Here is an 18450-nt window from a genome sequence, read left to right on the forward strand (position 1 = left end):
ACAGACGCCGCCCTCACAGAGGTTCGTGTATGCTCGGCTTCATCCTCGGAACTTTACACTCACACTTGACTCGCCCACTTTACGTGTCTTTTTTTTTTTTTTTTTTTTTTTTTTTGGCCTGACTTTTAGAAAACCAATCTGAGAATAAAGTTTAAAAAGAGAGTTTCTGAACCCTTAACTGAGGTCAAAATCTTGGAGTGAAAGCCAAAGATGCAGTGTCCAAGGAGTCAGGGGAATGGGGGCATCTTCGAACCCAGAATCAGTCAGCAGTGGGGAGAAAACAAGGGCTTCTATGTGCGGCTCCCTGATGAGCACTCGGAAAGCAAATGCGTTTCAGTCCAGAAGAAGGTCAAGTGAGGAAATGAGCTAAATGGGGCTTATTCCTTGCTCAGCACTGAGACTAGGCTGGAGGCCCCAGGCAGGAGAGGGAGGGCCAGGCCCCATAAGCCTCTCCCCACGGAAAATGATGATGGGCCAGGAAGCTGCAGAGTGAGTCGACCTTCTTGCCCTCTCTGCAGAGGCCTGGCCCTTGTGAGTGAACCCCCTCACTCCCTCTTATTATTTAGTCTTGCTACTGTTGACATATTAAAGTTGGTGATCATTTGGAACATGAGTGCTAAACTGAATTTTGTTAATTCTAATAATTTATCAGAGCATTTTTATATTTCTAGGAAACAGAATTATACATTATCCTCAGAATTATTTTATCTTTCTTGTTAATAATAACAGTCCTTCAGTCGCCCTGCCTTCCCACTGGGTGTGAGTGCATCTCTGCTAATGTGGGGCATGAGAATGGATGCCAGAGGCAGAGCAAGCAGCTCAGAGGCCATAGCAGCTATTTATTTTTTTGTTTATTTATTTATTTATTTTGAGATGGAGTCTCACTCTGTTGCCCAGGCTGGAGTGCAATGGCGCGATCTCAGCTCACTGCAACCACCACTTCCTGGGTTCAAGTGATTCTCCCGCCTCAGCTTCCAGAGTAGCTGGGATTACAGGCACCCACCACCATGCCGGGCTAATTTTTGGTACTCTTAGTAGAGACGGAGTTTCACCATGTTGGCAAGGTTGGTCTTGAACCCCTGGCCTCGGGTGATTCACCCACCTTGGCCTCCTAAAGTGCTAAGATTACAGGCATGAGCCACCATGCCCGGCCCATTGTGGCATCTTAATCACAGAGTGAAGAAGGCCTGGACCCAGCGTGAAGATGATGAAAAGGGGGAAGAGCAGCTCTCTCACCTATAGTGCTGCCAGGCGCTTCCAACTTTCAACATAAGGGACACTAAATAGCTTTCCCAACGAAAACAACTGAGATGTTGGGTAAAACCTACAAAAATGCATCTTTGTAAGTGCATTACTGGGCTGGCATTGAAGGATGGAATCCACAGCAGTCGATAAGGAATTGGCGGGAACCAAAGTGGAATTTATTTTTCTGTTTAGACAGTTGCACAGAGGATGGGGCATCAGAAACAAAACCGGATGTCTCTCCAAAATGAGGTCAGAAATCTGACATCTTAGACTTAAAATAAAAGCCCACCTCAGAGCAGGAGCAGCAAGGAGAGCAGCTGTCCCTGCATTGGTGCTGGGTGGAGGGAAAACCACTGACCCTGAGAACCGATGAGAAACAGTCCTCCAGGAGTTCATGCTGGAAGACCTCGAGAGCATGGGTCAAATCGACGTGGCACCAGGCGGCTGCTAACTTCACCTCTACCCCATGTGAGTGAACATCTTTGCTGAAACAATGCAACCCTGTCCTCAAAATATCTCCCCACTTAAAATTCCAAGAAAGATAAGTCCCCGTGCAAAAAGTTACAAAACATAAGTAAACAAAGTACTGTGGATACATCCAATAATTCAAGAAACAAATTGAGCAGAGCCACAAAAATCCAAAATGTGGAAAAGATCAACTGCTGGCAAAGTATCCACTGCTGTTGCTCCCGTTAAGAGACTGTATTTCATAAAAAGCTAGACACGCCCCTCTGTGGCCTCACACTTGCCTTCTCAGGCATGTCTGCCCCAGAAATGCCTTTGCACTGCCTTCTCCAAGAGACACATACGGGGCAAGAATATTTAGGCAGTGATTGTAGACATAGAAAACACTTGAAAGCCACCCAAATACATCTCTATCAAGGAAAAAAGCTGGCATAGTCACATTGTGGAATATGATACAGCTGTGAAAATGAACTGCCGTTAGAAGCATCAGCAATGAAAAATTACAGTGAACAAAGGAAATTACTGAAAAATACACTGCTATTCCACATACAGTTCACAAACTATAACATATGACATGGCTGAATAATATACAGAGAAATGATATAACTTATGAAAAGCAAGACAAACATTAACACATTAGTCCTATGTCTGGGTGAAGAAGGGAGACCCAGGTGATGAAAGAAGGGCGCATTGTAGCCTTTCAAGACACTCGATGCTAATGCATGATGACAACAGCGCAATTATTAATCTATCAGATTATGCATTCAGTTTTGTTTGTTTGTTTGCTTTTGAGGCGGAGTTTTGCTCATGTAGCCCAGGCTAGAGTGTAATGGCACGATCTCGGCTCGCTGCAACTTCTATCTCCTGGGTTCAAACAACTCTCCCACCTCAGACTCCCGAGTAGCTGGGATCACAGGTGCCTGCCATGATGCTCAGCTAACTTTTTGTATTTTTTTAGTAGAGACGGGTTTCACCACATTGGCCAGGCTGGTCTTAAACACCTGACCTCAAATGATCCACCCGCCTCAGCCTCCGAAAGTGCTGGGCTTACAGACATGAGCCACCGTGCCCAGCCAAATTTTATAGACTCTTAGGTGTCATATATTTCATAATTAAACATAAAAAACTAAATGTTTACTGTACTTTGTAAATGAAAGAGCAATAAAAATTGTTGCAAACTTTTAAACATCAAACCTGTTGTATAGCTCATAGTGACCCTCCTATTAAGCTGTGGTAAGCTCCAATTGGTATTTCATTGTTATTTTCTAAAAACTAGGTGAACAGATGAAAAACAGAATTCAGTTTTAAAACAAGATATTAAGATAATGTTACTGGTTGAAAGTGTCCAGGTTGTTGGTGCCTTGAACCAAGAATTGGACGCAATGCAAAAATGGAGCAAGGAAAGAATGAAGCAGCAAAGCAGACATTTACGGAAAATGAAAGCACGCTCCACAGGGTGAGAGCGCCTGAGCACAGGGGGCCCGTTACTGAAGTTTCTAGGGCTTAAATCCCCTCTCGAGGTTTCCATTGGTTACTTGGTGTGTACCCTACGTAAATGAAGAGGATGAAGTAAAATTACAAAGTCATGTACTCGGTGTAAGCCCTGTGTAAATGGAGAGGATATTTCTTGTCATACCGCAAGAGTTTCCATTTGATTTCGTTCTCGGAAGTCAAGGTGAATCGGCCTTATGTTCCTGCCTCCAGACCCTTTTCTCCTGCCTCCGTGGAATGGATGGCAGGACATGGAAAATGGTTTTGTCCAAATGACATGTCCCAGGGCACTGGCAGCTGAGGACAAGAGGGAACCAGTTGGTGTCACTGAGGAACGCTCACCCGTGTCTCCACACCGCACAGAACAAAGTGAGTGTCCTTGTCCTGAACCCTCTGAAGTGAGTATCTCGCCTCAGGGCTTTCATGAAACCCTTTTTAGGAGAGGCTCCTTCTCTCTCCTTCTGCAGCCACAAGGCAGCAGGGATAGCCCCTCTCTCGCTGAAGTTCTTCTTAAAAAAACAAAGAGAATAAAATACTAGAATTAATGTAATGAATAATAAAATAATGAAAATGAAAGTATGTTTCACAGAAGCAGCTCTGGAATTTCATGTATTGGTGGCATTAAAAGCAGAAAATGGGCCTATAGGCCTGGCGGGGTGGCTCATGCCTGTAATCCCAGCACTTTGGGAGTCTGAGGCAGGTGGATCACGAGGTCAGGAGATCGAGACCATCCTGGCTAACACAGTGAAACACCGTCTCTACTAAAAATACAAAAAATTAGCCATACATGGTGATGGGGCCCTGTAGTCCCAGCTACTCGGGAGGCTGAGGCAGGAGAATGGCGTGAACCCGGGAGGCCGAGCTTGTAGTGAGCCGATATCGCTTCACTGCACTCCAGCCTGGGCAACAGAACAAGACTCGGTCTAAAAAAAAAAAAAAAAAAAAAAAAGAAAAAAGGAAATGGGCCTATAGAGCTCCATTTAATGGCAAAAAATTAAGGAAAGAATAAAAAGACTCTGCTAATAATGGTGACGTGAGCTGCTCATATTGTCATTTTCTCTGAGACCTAATATTGGGGAGGAGGTGGGACCACCTGCCACCAGGCTCCAGGTGATTTTCGGGCTGTTCCCCCAAATCACTGCAGCCTCTTCCCTGCTGGTCCCTTGATCCTGCTGCTGTGCCGGGCGTCCTGAGTGGCAGGAGGCACCTCGGCAGCTTCCAGTGGGATAGGCCTGTGGCATTCTGAGCCTGAATGCCGTGATCACTAGGAAGTAAGGAGACACAAGCAGGAAGGGTTCAGGGATGGAGCGGCCGCTTCTCAGGGATCAGTCTCGGGCCCGAGCTGAGAAGAATCCCCTTTCAGGACGATGGCTCCAGGCTGAGGTCAACGCTGTTTCTGTGCGTTATGATGACTGACCTGCATCCACAGGGAAGCGTATCCGGGCTCCTTTTTCCCAGGCAATGTTGGGAATACCTTGAAATGGGCACTGGTGGATTTCAATTCCAGCCTTCCAGAAGCCACTCCAAATGGAAATGGAGCTAACGGATGCAGGTGGAGTAAGTAAACAACTTTAGGTCCCAAACAACAATTTTCACATACAATATAGTGTACAGGGAAAAATAAAGCCTTGGGACCCCAACTCACAGCCAAAACGGAAAAAAAATCATTAAGTTGGAAGCTGAATCATGCAAGAAACTGCCTTTCCTTTTGTTCCTAAGCAGATAGTTACAGATAGCTACATCTCCACAGGAAGCTGGTCTATGTTCACCTTATCTTATATAAAGGCTTATGTAGAGGACTGATTTACCGCATGTGAGATGAAGACGTAACTGATCCTTCCCCATCTGCTCTCTTTCTCTTGCAACCTGAGGAAGACCACAGGTTCCCTCTCTCCCCTCCTGCCCACCATTTTCCTCCAGCCCACCCTTCCCCTCCAGCCCACCCTTCCCTCCTGCCCGCTCTTTTCCTCCAGCCCAGCCTTCCTCTCCAGCCCAGCCTTCTCCTCCAGCCCGCCTGGAAGAGGAAGAGGTCTGCAGCTTACATCAGAATCTCGAAGTTGACACCCAAAAAAGGTAAAAGATCCTGCGGGATGCTGGCATATACAACTAATGAGATAACGCTCTGGGTGTACATCCTAGCATACAGGAAGAGCATTCTTGTTCATGGCGGTGGTTTCAAATATTTCAGTGAGTTTTCCCTTGAATGCCTCAGTTGGGAGCCACTTCAGTTCAGCGCAGGAGGCAAGGGAGCTTCAAGGACTGGTAGTTATGAATTCAAGCTTATACACAGTGACAGATCACAGGTCTGTGGAAGATACTGGTCAATCAATATACAGAGGTAGCATTCCATAACTGAAGCATAGGGCATATCTGACTTCATCTGACAAGGCTAAAATCATGATTATTTTTCTAACTGGGAAATTTATGTAACTTATTTGCCAATAAACAACCATCTCTCTCTCCCCATTTTCTGACATAACGCTAGTCGTTAGAGAAATGTTCCGATGATGTTCATGAAAGAACAAACCAATGTCTTCCGCTTTAATACCACCTATTTCACACATATGACTCTTGCTGCTTCCATGTGACACTAAAAATATCGGGAGTGCCAGGAAGTCTCTTTAATCATCGTTCTCCAACGTGCTCAGGAGATGAAGTCATTCTGTGAAGTGGACTTCAGTTGACACCACTGAGAAAATGTCCTAGAGAAAGTAAAACTTGTAGTGGCCTCATACTTTACAGAAATAATCCAACTTCTTTCTTTCATTTCTTTCCGGTTTTTGGACATTAATTGTAATTGGTTCAGGGCGACCTGTTTCTGCATCAAAGTCTTGGGAAGCTTCCATCTGTTTTTATATTATATTATATTATATTATATTATATTATATTATTTAGAAATAGAGTCTCACTGTGTCACTCAGGCCAAAGTGTAGTGGTATGATCACGGCTCACTGCAGTCTCAACCTCCCAGGCTCGAGCCAATCCTCAGGCCTCCACCACCTGAGTAGCTGGGACTGCAGGTGTGCCACCATGTCCTGCTAACGTTTTATTTTTATTTTTTTATTTTTTGTAGAGACAGGATCTCGTTATGTGGCCAAAGCGGGTCTCAAACTCCTGGTCTCAAGCAATCCTTGTGTCAGCCTCCTAAAGTGCTGAGATTATAGACATGAGCCATGGCACGCAGCTGATTTATTAGTTTATTTTCTCAGAACTCTATGCAACCTGATTCTTAATACATAAGGAAAGAGAAGCCAGTCAAAAGTGGAAGTAGTTGCACACAATGAAAGTGTCATTTGGCACTTAGACAAGAGAGGCGGATTATAAAAATGAAAGATCTACATGTCGCAATTGGCTGTGGGCTTGGACTCCAGCACTTTTTATTTTTATTTTTTTAGGAGATAGTGTCTCACTCTCTTACTCAAGCTGGAGTGCAGTGATATAATCATAGCTCACTGTTATCTCAAACTCCTGAGTTCTAGTGATCCTCCTGCCTCGACCTCCCAAGTACCTGGGACTACAGATGTGCCATCGCTCCAGGTAATTTTTTTTTTTTTTTTTGAATTTTTGTAGAGACGAGGTCTCCCTGTGTTGCCCAGGCTAGTCTCAAACATGTGACCTCAAGCAATCGTTCCCCCTTGGCCTCTAAAGCACTGGGGTTATAGGTGTGAGTCACTGTACCCGGCCAAGAAACCAACCCCACCTGTTTTCTATATAAAGTTTAGCATCTAGATACGAGGCAAAATAAGTTTTCAAGATCAAGGAGTCTGAAGGGAAGCTGCTGGGAGGGGAATGGGCTCAAGGCAGCGTTTTCTGGTCTACAGTTTTGCTTATTCTTGGACTTTCCAAAGTCCTGAAAGAAGCAGAAGGAAAGTGAGAAGAGAGGAAGAGGCAGGAGGAAAGGAGGAGGGCTGCACCTCTGCGGTTGCAGATTAGCCCAAGCCGGCTCAGTGGCTGGGAAGGAAGGGAGGAAACCCCCAAGGCCGAAGGTGGAGTCAGAGTCCTGGGTCCAGCAGAGACTGGACAGGAGGAGGGTGCCGGGAGCCAAAGACCTTCCTGCTAGCACTGCAACCTCTTAAACTGCTTAGGCTTTTATCTAAATTTGATATGTCCGCATTTTGTAGACCTCCAAACCAAGTCACTCAGGGTAACCCAGACAGGAAGGGGAGGATGATAGGAGAAGGTGCCCCACCTGATGATGCCCTTCTGGCTTTTATCCATTCCTGGGAATGACTCTTTCTCCAACTCGGGGGATACCCCTATGGGAGAATACAGTGGCGTGGACCAGCAGTGGAGAATTCCAAGTCCAAAAAACGATTGGCATTTTCAAGGAAAGTAAGAAATCATCCTGCATATATGAAATATTGGGAAAAAGGTTGTTACTAATAATTCTCAAGCGACCACTCTGGTGAGACTGGGTTTCTCTGGGGATGTGTGGAGCAGGGTGTGTGTACCGTGTGAGCACATCCCACCCTTCAGACTCCTTCAGCTCCTGTCTACTGTAGCAGTCAGAGGGCAACTCCTGTCCTCATCTCCTCTGAGTGACCCACTCACTCATTCACTCACTCATTCATTCACTCGTTAACTCATTCACTCACTCACTCATTCACTCATTCACTCCTTCACTCGCTCACTCACTCATTCACTCACCCTTTTACTCACTTGCTCATTCATTTACTCATTCACTCACTCATTCACTGACCCATTCACTCACTCACTCACTCATTCACTCACCCATTCATTCACTCATTCATTCCCTCATTCACTCACTCAGTCATTCCCTAACTCACCCTTTCACTCACTCACCCATTCACTCATTCACTCACTCATTCACTCACTTATTCACTCACTCACTCATTTCCTCATTCATTCACTCAATCATTCACTCACTCAAATCATTCACTCATTCACTCACTCATTCACCTCTTCACTCACTCATTCACTCATCCTTTACTCACACACTCACTCATTTATTGACTCATTCACTCACTCACTTGTTCATTCACTCACTCAATTCTTCACTCCCTCATTCACTTGTTCGCTCACTGACTCATTCACTCACTCTTTCCCTCACCCATTCACTCACTCACCCACTCATCTGTTCACTCACTCATTCACCCACTCACCCATTCACTAAGTCACTCATTCATTCACTCACTCACTCATTCATTCACTCACTCACTCACTCATCACTCATTTATTCCCTCGGTCACTCACTCATTCACTCACTTATTCACTTGCTTATTCACTCACTCATTCACTAAGACGCTCATTCATTCACTTACTCACTTATTCACTCACCCATTCACTCACTCACTCATTCACTCATTGACTCCCTTGGCAATTCATTCACTCACTCACGGTCACTCATTCAGTCATTTACCCACTCACTCACTCATTTCTCCTTCCCTCATCCACTCACTCACTCATTCACTGACTGACACTCACTCACCCATTCACTCATTTACTCACTCATTTACTCCTTCACTCACTCACTCACTCACTCACTCACTCCCTCCCTCCTTCATTCATTCATTCAGCAGCACCCATGACAGGTTCACTCTGTCCTGGGCTCTGCTGTTGCCCTGGGACTGCAGCAGGGAATAGTCAAAGATCTCTGAATCCACGGCATTCAGAGTTCAGCCAGGGGACCTTTCGAGAAGCCCAGCAGATAGGTGAAATGCCCCATGTGTGACACTGACGAGGATGTTTTAAGAGCAGCAGGGAGGGAACAGGAGTGTGCGTGGAGCCCAAAATTTCTAAGAGGGTGATCTGGGGAGGCCTCACCGTGCAGGAGACCTTGCAGGACAGACCTGTGGAAAGTGGGCAGAGTCGGTAGGGAGAGGAGGGCCTGGGTTGAGGAAAGAGCAGGCTAGGCCTGAGGTTGTCGGGTGCCTGCATGGGCCTCTGGGCAGCACCAGGATCTGAAAGGACCAGAGGACAGGCCAGTGTGGCTTGTGTGGGGTCTGTGACTCCGAGTCAGCAGAGAAGATGCCTGAATTACATCCTGATAGGTGCACCCTGACTTTGAAGCTGAGGACACCCGAGACATGGAGGTGGGGTGGAGGTTGGGGCAGAGCAGGGGATGAGGAGGGAGCCTGTTCCGGTCCAGGTCAAAGGTGGTGGCCTGGCCCTAGTGGCTCCAGATGCAATGAAGAGCCAATGGGGACTTTCCTGAGGGACTTAGATGCCAGGGTGGAAGAGCACTGCAAGGCTTCAGCCTGAGCCCCTGGGAGGATGGAGTCACCAGGAGCTGAGGTAAGGAAGACTGAGCGATGGGGGGTTGTGTGGGGGGTGCAGAGGCCTGAGCTCAGTTTGGCCCCTGCAGATTTGAGATGCCCACTCCATGCACAGGCCGAGACAGCAGAGAAGGGGAAGAGACTGCAGCTCAGGTAGCCCTGGGATGTGCAGCCCCACATGCTGGGGCACTGGGTCATGGTGTCCTCATGGCTGGGAGCTGCTTCCCTCCTGGGATGCCAGAACTCCTTTAGGGCACATCGGCAACTCCTGCGCTCACCACTGAGGGGAAGTGGGAAGGGCAGCTGTCCCTATGCATGTTCTCCTTCACCTTGTCCTAGGCAGGTCCCAGGCAGCACCACCCTCCCAAGTGGCTCCCCTTGGCCGCTGTCTCTAGTGTTCACAGCCAGACCCTAGAAGAGGGCTGGACTCAGCGGCTCACTTCTGATGAATAGAACCAGGCAAAAGAGATGGTGGTCTCTCCTGAGATTGGATTGGGAGGAGCTGAGGTTCTGTCCACTGGAACTCTCCCCCTGGCTCTTGGTAGGTGCTAGTTCTGGCAAAGCCAGTCACCCGCCCAGGGCAGAGGGCAACCTGAAGCTGATGCCACAGAGAGACTGGGGCCTTCAGTCCAACAGCCTGCAAGCAACAGAATCCTGCCAGCAACACAGAAGTGAGCACGGAAGCAGCTCCTCCCCTGATGAGCCTGAGCCTTCAGAAGACACAGCAGCCCTAGGCAGACACCTGCTGCAGCCCTGGAGAGCCCCTGGGGCAGAGGGCCCAGTGAAGCCTGCCTGAACTCCTGGCCCAAGGAGTAATCATTCCTGGGGTATAAGTGTGTGCTGGTGTGGGCCTTTGGAGTAATCTGTCAAGGGACAATAAAGAACAAGCACACACCTCAGGTCCTACTGGGTGGAAGCTGTACGGTCAGCACGGCATGTAATATCTTCCTCTTGAATTAGAAGATTCATTGCTAAGGCCAAAGTTAAAAAAAAAAATTAAAAACCTCTAGTTGTAGCAACATTGAAATACATGACTTTCAAAAAAAAAAAAAAGCCATAGCTATTCTTTTCCATCTTACAGGTATATATTAATATATGTTAATTCCCTGACTGACTGAGCAAGGGGCCAAACTCATAAGAACAGATGTGTGAGGACCGTCAGTGACCACCCTGACCCCAGCCCTTATACACAGACAAACTTTTGAACATAATCCGTAACCTTGGGGGTCTTGACACTCTAAATTTTATTGTTTTTCATTAGCTATTTCTATTCCCTAAACAATACCTGTTCATCGCAGAGAAAAATGGCATTGCCTATACTATGCAAAAGAAAGGAAATAAAATGCTCAGAAACATTTACAGATGTATGCAGACTCACACACACACACACACACACACGCACGCACTCACACACAGGCTCGCACTGCGTCTAGGCCTGCCTTTTCACTTATTTGTATGTCCTGAACATATTTCCATGTCAGTAGACACATATCTTTGTAGCGGTAACAGCAACTAAATATTATTGCAGCGCATATTTTTACCATCATTTATTTAACTCACCATGTTTGAACTGTTAGGTTGTATCTATCATTTTCTGTATTACAGACAATTTGATGACAAATGACCAATCCCCTAATGTTCAATATAAAAATATCAATTGTATAAGGAGATAACGGGTATTTGGCTAAAATAAAATTCAGTGTGGCCCACCTTCTCCACATGTAACATGCTCTAAAAAGGCATGAATAATTAAATTAGCCCTTCTATTCTCCAGCACAGATCCTGAGCCCAGCTGTGGGTGCAGGTGCTTAGAGCCTCGGTCTCCTCTTCTGCCCGCCAGAAGGCAAAGGCCACTCAACTGCCACCTTAAGACAGCCAGGATTCGCCTCTCCCTTTTAATTAATAGAATAATGCTCAGGTTCACTGCATGAGAGCAGCGCTCTCTGACTTTGCATTCATCAGGATAACCTAGGTGGTTTGTTTAAAACTACACATTTCCTGGCTGAGCTCCCAGAAACTGGACTTCAGTGGTTTAATGGGGGTGTGCATAGGACAGGTGATTCTGAGGACCACGAGGGGTTAGGAATTTCGCCGTTAATTCTGGCCAAGGGAGAGATTAGACTATCCAGCATTGTCTGCAGCATATATTTTTTTTCCTCTTTTGCAATGAATATTTGATGCTCAGCGGGATGAGCCCCAGGATGAGGCACACATCCAAGAAAAATCCATGCCTCTCCATCTTTTCCCCAGGATTGCCCTTTGGTGAGACTCTCCTTTGCGATTGCTTCACTTTCCCGGGTTCATAGAACAAACCTCTTCTTAGTCTCTTTTGTTGTTTCCTATCTGTTCAACAAACACCCACTGCGCAGGACCATCCTCCGGAAAGCCCTCGAGTGGGGCCGTTTGGGAGCCCTTCTTCGTGGGGTGAGCACTGAAGGAACCGGGATCCCATAAGCCCGTGCTTTTGTAGGGGCTGCTCCCTGTCCCATCGCAGGTAACTGGCACCAGGCTGTTAAGCTGTGGATGGGCAACTGGCACAGCGCTTTGGATGTGCGTATTTCAGCACGTGGAGTTGGCCGGTGAAGTCAGCCGAGGTCGGCACAGCGTACAGCAGCGCGCCTGTCCATAGGGAGGAAGGGTCGTCCCGCCTCCCCGCCAGGTCAGTCCCGTTGCGCCTCCTCCTATCCCACTCTGACTTTCGCGCGCCCATGCGTCTCTGAGTGTAGCGCCCCGATACTCTCCCCCACCCCAAGGATTCTTCTCCCTACGGGACGAGCTGGGGGCCCGGGAGCGCCACAGACCCCGTGGACCCGGGAAATCGCAGCTTCGTCATAGCTAAGCTCGCCGCGCTCAGCTTTTCCCACCACCTGGAGGATCCACTCTCCGTGCGTCCTTCCCGACCTCAGGCTGCAGAGAAAACGTGGGGGCGGGGATCGAGGAAGCCGCGCGCAGAGGCTCCTAGCGCAGCCCCAGGAGGAATCCTGCCGCCACCAAGAAGCTGTGCGCGCGGCCGGGCTCGGCGCTGACAACAGCCGGATCTACCGGGCCTGCCGCGAGCCTCCGCGTCCAGGTGGGGTCTCCGCGCCCCAATTCCACCCCGCCCCGCCATCGGCGCTCCCCGCAAGTGCGGGGTTTCCACCGGCCCCGGCGTTCGCGCCCACTCACGGTCTCCCTTGCCCCCCCCCTCCCGCCCCGGGAGATGCTCCCGGCGTTCTATTCCGCCCTGCCTTGACCCGCCCAGCGAACGATGTGACCCCGCCCCCTTGCGGTCTCCCCTCCCCCGGTCGCTGCCCCTGCCCCCACCTGTGGCGCTCCGGGCATCTCTAAAGGCCCCAACCAGAGTCCTCCAACCCACCCGCAAGGGTAGCGCACCGGCAACGCGGCCCCACCCCCAGGGACTCCGCCCACTTGTGGTGTTACCCCCGCCTCCGCGACCTCACCCACCGCTAGCGCGGCAGCCACCTACGACGACCCCCGCGTAGGTCCTCCCGCCCACACCCGGCCCCGGCCAGCCCCTGCCCCTTTCTCTGCCCCTTTCCCTGCCCCTGCCCCTGCCCCTAGCCGCGCCCCACCCCCGCAGCCCCTCCTGTGCGCTTGGGCCCCGCCCGTCAAGGCCCTTTGACGCTAGGGCCGGGCGGGGGCGCGGGCGGGGCAGCGTTTCCGAGTCGGGCGCACGCGGGCAGGGTCTCCATTGCCTGCTGCGCACCCGGACTAGCGGCTGCCCTCGGCCTCCTCGCCTTGGACGCGGAAGACTCCCGGGCCCCCAAGGGCTCCTTGCGGAAGCTCCTGGAGCACTTCTCCGGGGCCGGCAAGGCCATCGGCGTGGTGACCAGCGGGGGACATGCTCAAGGTGCGCGCCCCCCTCCGGGCGGCGAGGGAGGGACGGACGGAGAAGGGGAGAAGAGGGAGAAGGGGAGAACAGGGCGAAGGGGATGGGGGAACCGGGCAGAAGAGGGGGAAGCGATGGGAGGACCCGGGGAAAGGTGGGGAAGCGATGGGAAGAACTGGGGAGAAGAGCGGGGAAGCGATGGGAAGAACTGGGGAGAAGCCCGTGCCCGGGAGCGGCAGGGGTACCTGCGGGGCGGCGGGAGCCGGCAAGGCAGCCCCGGGGTCCATGCCGGGTGGGGCGGAGGAGGAAGGAACATGGCGATAGGAACCTCCATTCGGAAAATAGTGAGCTTTCCACCCTCTCCGGTTTATGTTTTAAATTGAGCCTGGTAGAGGGGGTCGCCTGGAGCACCTTCCGGGGTCGTTCTGCCTCTGAGCTGTAGGATGGGGCCGGGCTTCCCCTCCGAATCCTGGGTACAGCGCGATCACTTCTTAAGTTGCCCCCGCCCCCCAACTCCGCCCCACGCCACCCCCCAGCTTGTGGAGGAAGAAACGGCCGGATCTCGGCGGGCCTCCTGTCGCCTCGGGCCCCCCGCGGCGTGGGCGGGGTCCCGGCTGCTGCAATGCGGGAAACGGCAGGGGTGCTCTGGGTTCCCGCCTAGCGTCTCCGAGGCAGTCAGGCAGCCCCTCGCGTTTCCGTTGGAAGATTTTAAAAAAGGGTTTCCTGCGCTCGCATGTGCTGTCGCCTTCCGGCTCGTGACAAAACCGAAAACTAAAATGGGTCCCAGGCCCTCCCCGCCAGCCTCCGCGGAAGGGAAGGAGCAGGAATCGGGGACTCCGGGACGTCAGTGGCGCTGCAGCGCGGGCTCTGGGCTTCCCCTGTCCTGTAATGTGGAAAGGGCTCTCCAGGAGGGGCCGAGCCTGGGCCCACGACGCAGGCGCTCCGGGAGGACATTTAACATTGAAGAGCGAGAGGTGGTGGAGACTGCGCTCCCCAGGCCCCGGGTGCACGTAGGGGCACCGGTGCCCAGGTTCAGGAGGGTGAGGCCTTCTTGGCCAGGTAGCCTTGTTAAATCTATCTGAAAATCACAGATAACTAAGTATCAAGTCGTCACAGATCATTTTAGTATCCTGAATGAGATGGCTACGGAAAACATGAAAACGTCGTTACTGGTTACGTGCATGATGCATCCAAAACATTGTTACCTGCACAGTGGCAGCACTGATATTTGTGGGCTTTTGAACGTGTGGACTGGAGTGTTAAGAGCCCTTCAGAGTTATGACAGTAGTTTGATTTGAATGTTCTTTTCTTGGCGAATAAATGCTGTACATTGAATTTACCCAGGAAACTAGGAAGGTGAACCCACACGAAGGACACAGGCCTGTGGGCTGCTCCAGGCGCCCTTAGGGCGTTGCAGGGCCTGAGCCATGCGCTTCCTGCTCAGCCTCCTGAGAGCCGTGACGGCGTCTCTGTTCTGCCTCACACTGGACCCGCTAGTTTCATATTCTTGTTATGGTTCCGAGGCTACAAGCGGTTGGATTCTGTGAGACACTCTCTGTCTTCCTCCTCCGGCTGCTTTCAAATGGGTCGTCTTTTTTTAGAACTGATTTTTTAAGCAGTGATTGATGGGGTGAGTTGTAGTGCTGTCCTGAACTGCAGAGGGAGCGCATTGAGGAACCTGGGTTTTGATGCTGTGCACATCAGCAGAGTCACCAGCCCAGGGCCCTGTCAGTCCCATTATTAAGCTCATTTCTTGCTCTTGTCATCGTTACTCAGACGCCTTAAAAAAAAAAAGCAAACTCCTGCTTACCGTCACTGGCTGAGTTTGGCAAATGGGTGTTTACCCTGGAAAGAGGGGCATTTTGTCCTCTGGAACGTCTAAGGCGCCCTTTGGTGAGGTGGTCTGTTTCTGACCACTCTATCCCGTGGGCGTCCTTCCTACTTCCACCTTCCCTTTCCGAACGCCTCCGCCTCCAGGGCTTTAACTTTCCTTCTGTGTGTGTGCCACACAGAGGTTATGACTGTTGTGCCAGTGCCCTGTTTTTTCTCTTTCTTTCTTTCTTTCTTTCTTTCTTTCTTTCTTTCTTTCTTTCTTTCTTTCTTTCTTTCTTTCTTTTCTTTTCTTTTCTTTTTTCTTTCTTTCTTTCTTTCTCTCTCTTTCTTTCTCTCTCTCTCTCTTTCTTTTCTTTCTTTCTTTCTTTCTTTCTTTCTTTCTTTCTTCCTTCCTTTCTTTCTTTCTTTTCTTTTCTTTTTTCTTTCTTTCTTTCTTTCTCTCTCTTTCTTTCTCTCTCTCTTTCTTTTCTTTTCTTTCTTTCTTTCTTTCTTTCTTTCTTTCTTTCTTTCTTTCTTTCTTTCTTTCTTTCTTTCTTTCTTTCTTTCTTTCCATTCTTTCTTCTTTCTTTCTGCTGAGGGCCCAAAACTTGCTGCATCTCAAAAGAAGCATTTGCATCCATTTGTTCGCGATGAGCATAAACTGCTCTTTAAGGGAGACTAATTGGTAAACCCGGCTGCTGTGGGTAGAAAGACAGAGGTGGCCGCGGAAGCAGGGCTCTGCCTCTTGGAAGCCTGCACAACCGTCCTGCTTTCTTTCTTCAATATCCGCGGGGGCGGGGGGTGGGGTGGTTAATTTTAATAAGCCCTGGAAACCAACAAAGCAGGAAAGTGCTAAGACATTGAGGTGTGAGATTTAAAATGACAACCAGCAGCCTCTCATTCTTCCTTCACTGAGGAAGGAAGGAACCAGTTGCCTCTTCGTTTTGGGGCTGCAGGGTATGTTTGGCAGCGACACTGGCCCTTTGTGCTGTGTGACTCATGAATTGAGATAGTTCTTTACTAAGTGTTTTGTGCAGTAGGTATGAAAATGGGGAAAGAGGGAGCACTGTCCGGGGTGGAGAGGCGTGGAGAGACGCTGTGATACATAGCGAGTCCTTTTCTTCTGGGCTCCTGGTTTTCAATCTTTTTCTTCTTTTTTTCCTAACAGCTTGAAAGATGATTTTTGTGTCTTAATTAAAAGGTTGAAGACTGTGGGTCAGACCCAAACTAATTCCATCGGCATCAGAGAAAAGGATTCTTTACATATTTATCTATAGGCACAATTAATTTTTTTATTTTTTGCTGAATTATCTGGTTAGTCAAATCATACATTAGAGAAGTAATATTAAAAATTAAAAAATAAAAAATGTATCTGTAAACATATCCCCCTTCCATTCCAGTCTTTGTCTCTGTGTAATTTTAGAACCTTGGGCCATGATGTACATAGAGTTTATATTCTTTTAATATCTTGCTACTTCATTGTTTTCATGTTTAATCTTTGGGTTGATGTATCACAGGTTACTTGACCGTTTCTTACAGGTGTTTGTTTTAGTTTTTTTTTTTCCCTTAACGCTAATGTAAATTTGAGTGTTTGGATGGTAGTTTTAGCAGAATTTAAGGCAGAGTCTCAGTTAGGGTGATGGATCGATTTATAGTCCCTAATTTGAGGAGGGAGGTGGCAATATGCCCTTTCTTCTAAAATTGATATGTTAAATCACAATGGACATTTACATGATTTTGAGCACTTGGGACTCCCCTGGGGTTCACTGGTATTGCAAGGTCAGGGCTGGGGATCTTCTGCTGGAGAGGCCCCCAGCGTGCCCAGCGCAGGGTCCTGAGTGTGTTGCTGCAGGACAAGCTCTGGGCTTTGCCCTGCAGTGGCCGTCGCTCTGGGAAGAGCTGGCTGCTCCAGGAATGAGGCCTATGCTCTGAAGCTCACAGTCAGCAGACCAGCAAAGGTCAGCGCAGATGACCTTATATGAATCATTCATTTAACAAGCATTCATGGAATACACATTCCATGCAGTTGGAACTTAGAGTGGAAGGCCATCAGTTCACTGTTGTCTCAGCAGAACTTTGTCCCTGGGTCCCTGTTGAACTTAGAGTGGAAGGCCATCTGCTCACTATTGTCTGAGCAGAGCTTGGTCCCTGGGTCCCTGTTGAACTTAGAGTGGAAGGCCATCAACTCACTGTTGTCTGAGCAGAGCTTGGTCCCTGGGTCCCTATTGAACTTAGAGTGGAAGGCCATCAGCTCACTGTTGTCTGAGCAGAGCTTGGTCTCTGGCTCCCTGTTGTAGCCTCCGCTCCTAGGAGGTGCACGGTGAGTGTTGGGGGACCCTCTCCAGGCACAATTGCTGAACAAGGACCCCTCCCAAGGGTGTCAGCCCTAGGCCCTGAGCTCTGAAGAGGAGGAAGGCATTCCTGGGGCCATCTCCCCTTCTGGATACTGAGCTCTGCACAGAGAGTAACTCTTCCACATTCACTGCAGTGAAGTTCATACTTTAGAGACTGGGGCCTGCATTCCCCAGAATTTCCATGGCCACAGGTGGTGGCTGCACCATGCGACTGGTGTCTATGTTCCCTGGAATTTCCGTGGCCATAGATGGTGGCTGTACCATGTGACTGGGGTCTGCATTCCCTGGAATTTCCGTGACTGCAGGTGGTGGCTGCACCATGCGACTGGAGTCTGTGTTCCCCAGGATTTCTGTGACCATAGGTGGTAGCTGCACCATGCGACTGGAGTCTGTGTTCCCCAGGATTTCTGTGACTACAGGTGGTAGCTGTACCATGTGACTGAGGGTCTGCGTTCCCCTGAATTTCCGTGGCCATAGGTGGTGGCTGTACCATGGGAATGAGGGTCTCTGTTCTCTGGAATTTCCATGGCCATAGGTAGTGGCTGTACCATGCGACTGGGGTCTGCGTTCTCCAGAATTTCTGTGGCTGCAGGCTGTGGCTGCACCATGCGACTGGGGTATGCATTCCTCGGAATTTCCGTGGCCATATATGGTGGCTGTACCATGTGACTGAGGGTCTGCATTCCTTGGAATTTCCATGGCCATAGATAGTGGCTGTACCATGTGTCTGAGGGTCTGCGTTCTCTGGAATTTCTGTGGCTGCAGATAGTGGCTGTACCATGTGACTGAGGGTCTGCATTCCTGGAATTTCTGTGGTCGCACATGGTGGCTGTACCATACAACTGGGGTCTACATTCCCTGGAATTTCCTTGGCCACAGGCGGTAGCTGCACCATGCATCAGGTCCTCTGTCTCAGGAGTTGGTGCCATTGTCTCTGTTACTCCCTCGCCTGACACACAGAGGCAGTTCCTGACTTTATCACTCCCAGGAAACACACAGGCATCTGTTTTGGATCCTT

The sequence above is a fragment of the Macaca mulatta genome, chromosome 13 (assembly GCF_049350105.2).
Source record: "Macaca mulatta isolate MMU2019108-1 chromosome 13, T2T-MMU8v2.0, whole genome shotgun sequence".
Classification (NCBI taxonomy): domain Eukaryota; kingdom Metazoa; phylum Chordata; class Mammalia; order Primates; family Cercopithecidae; genus Macaca; species Macaca mulatta.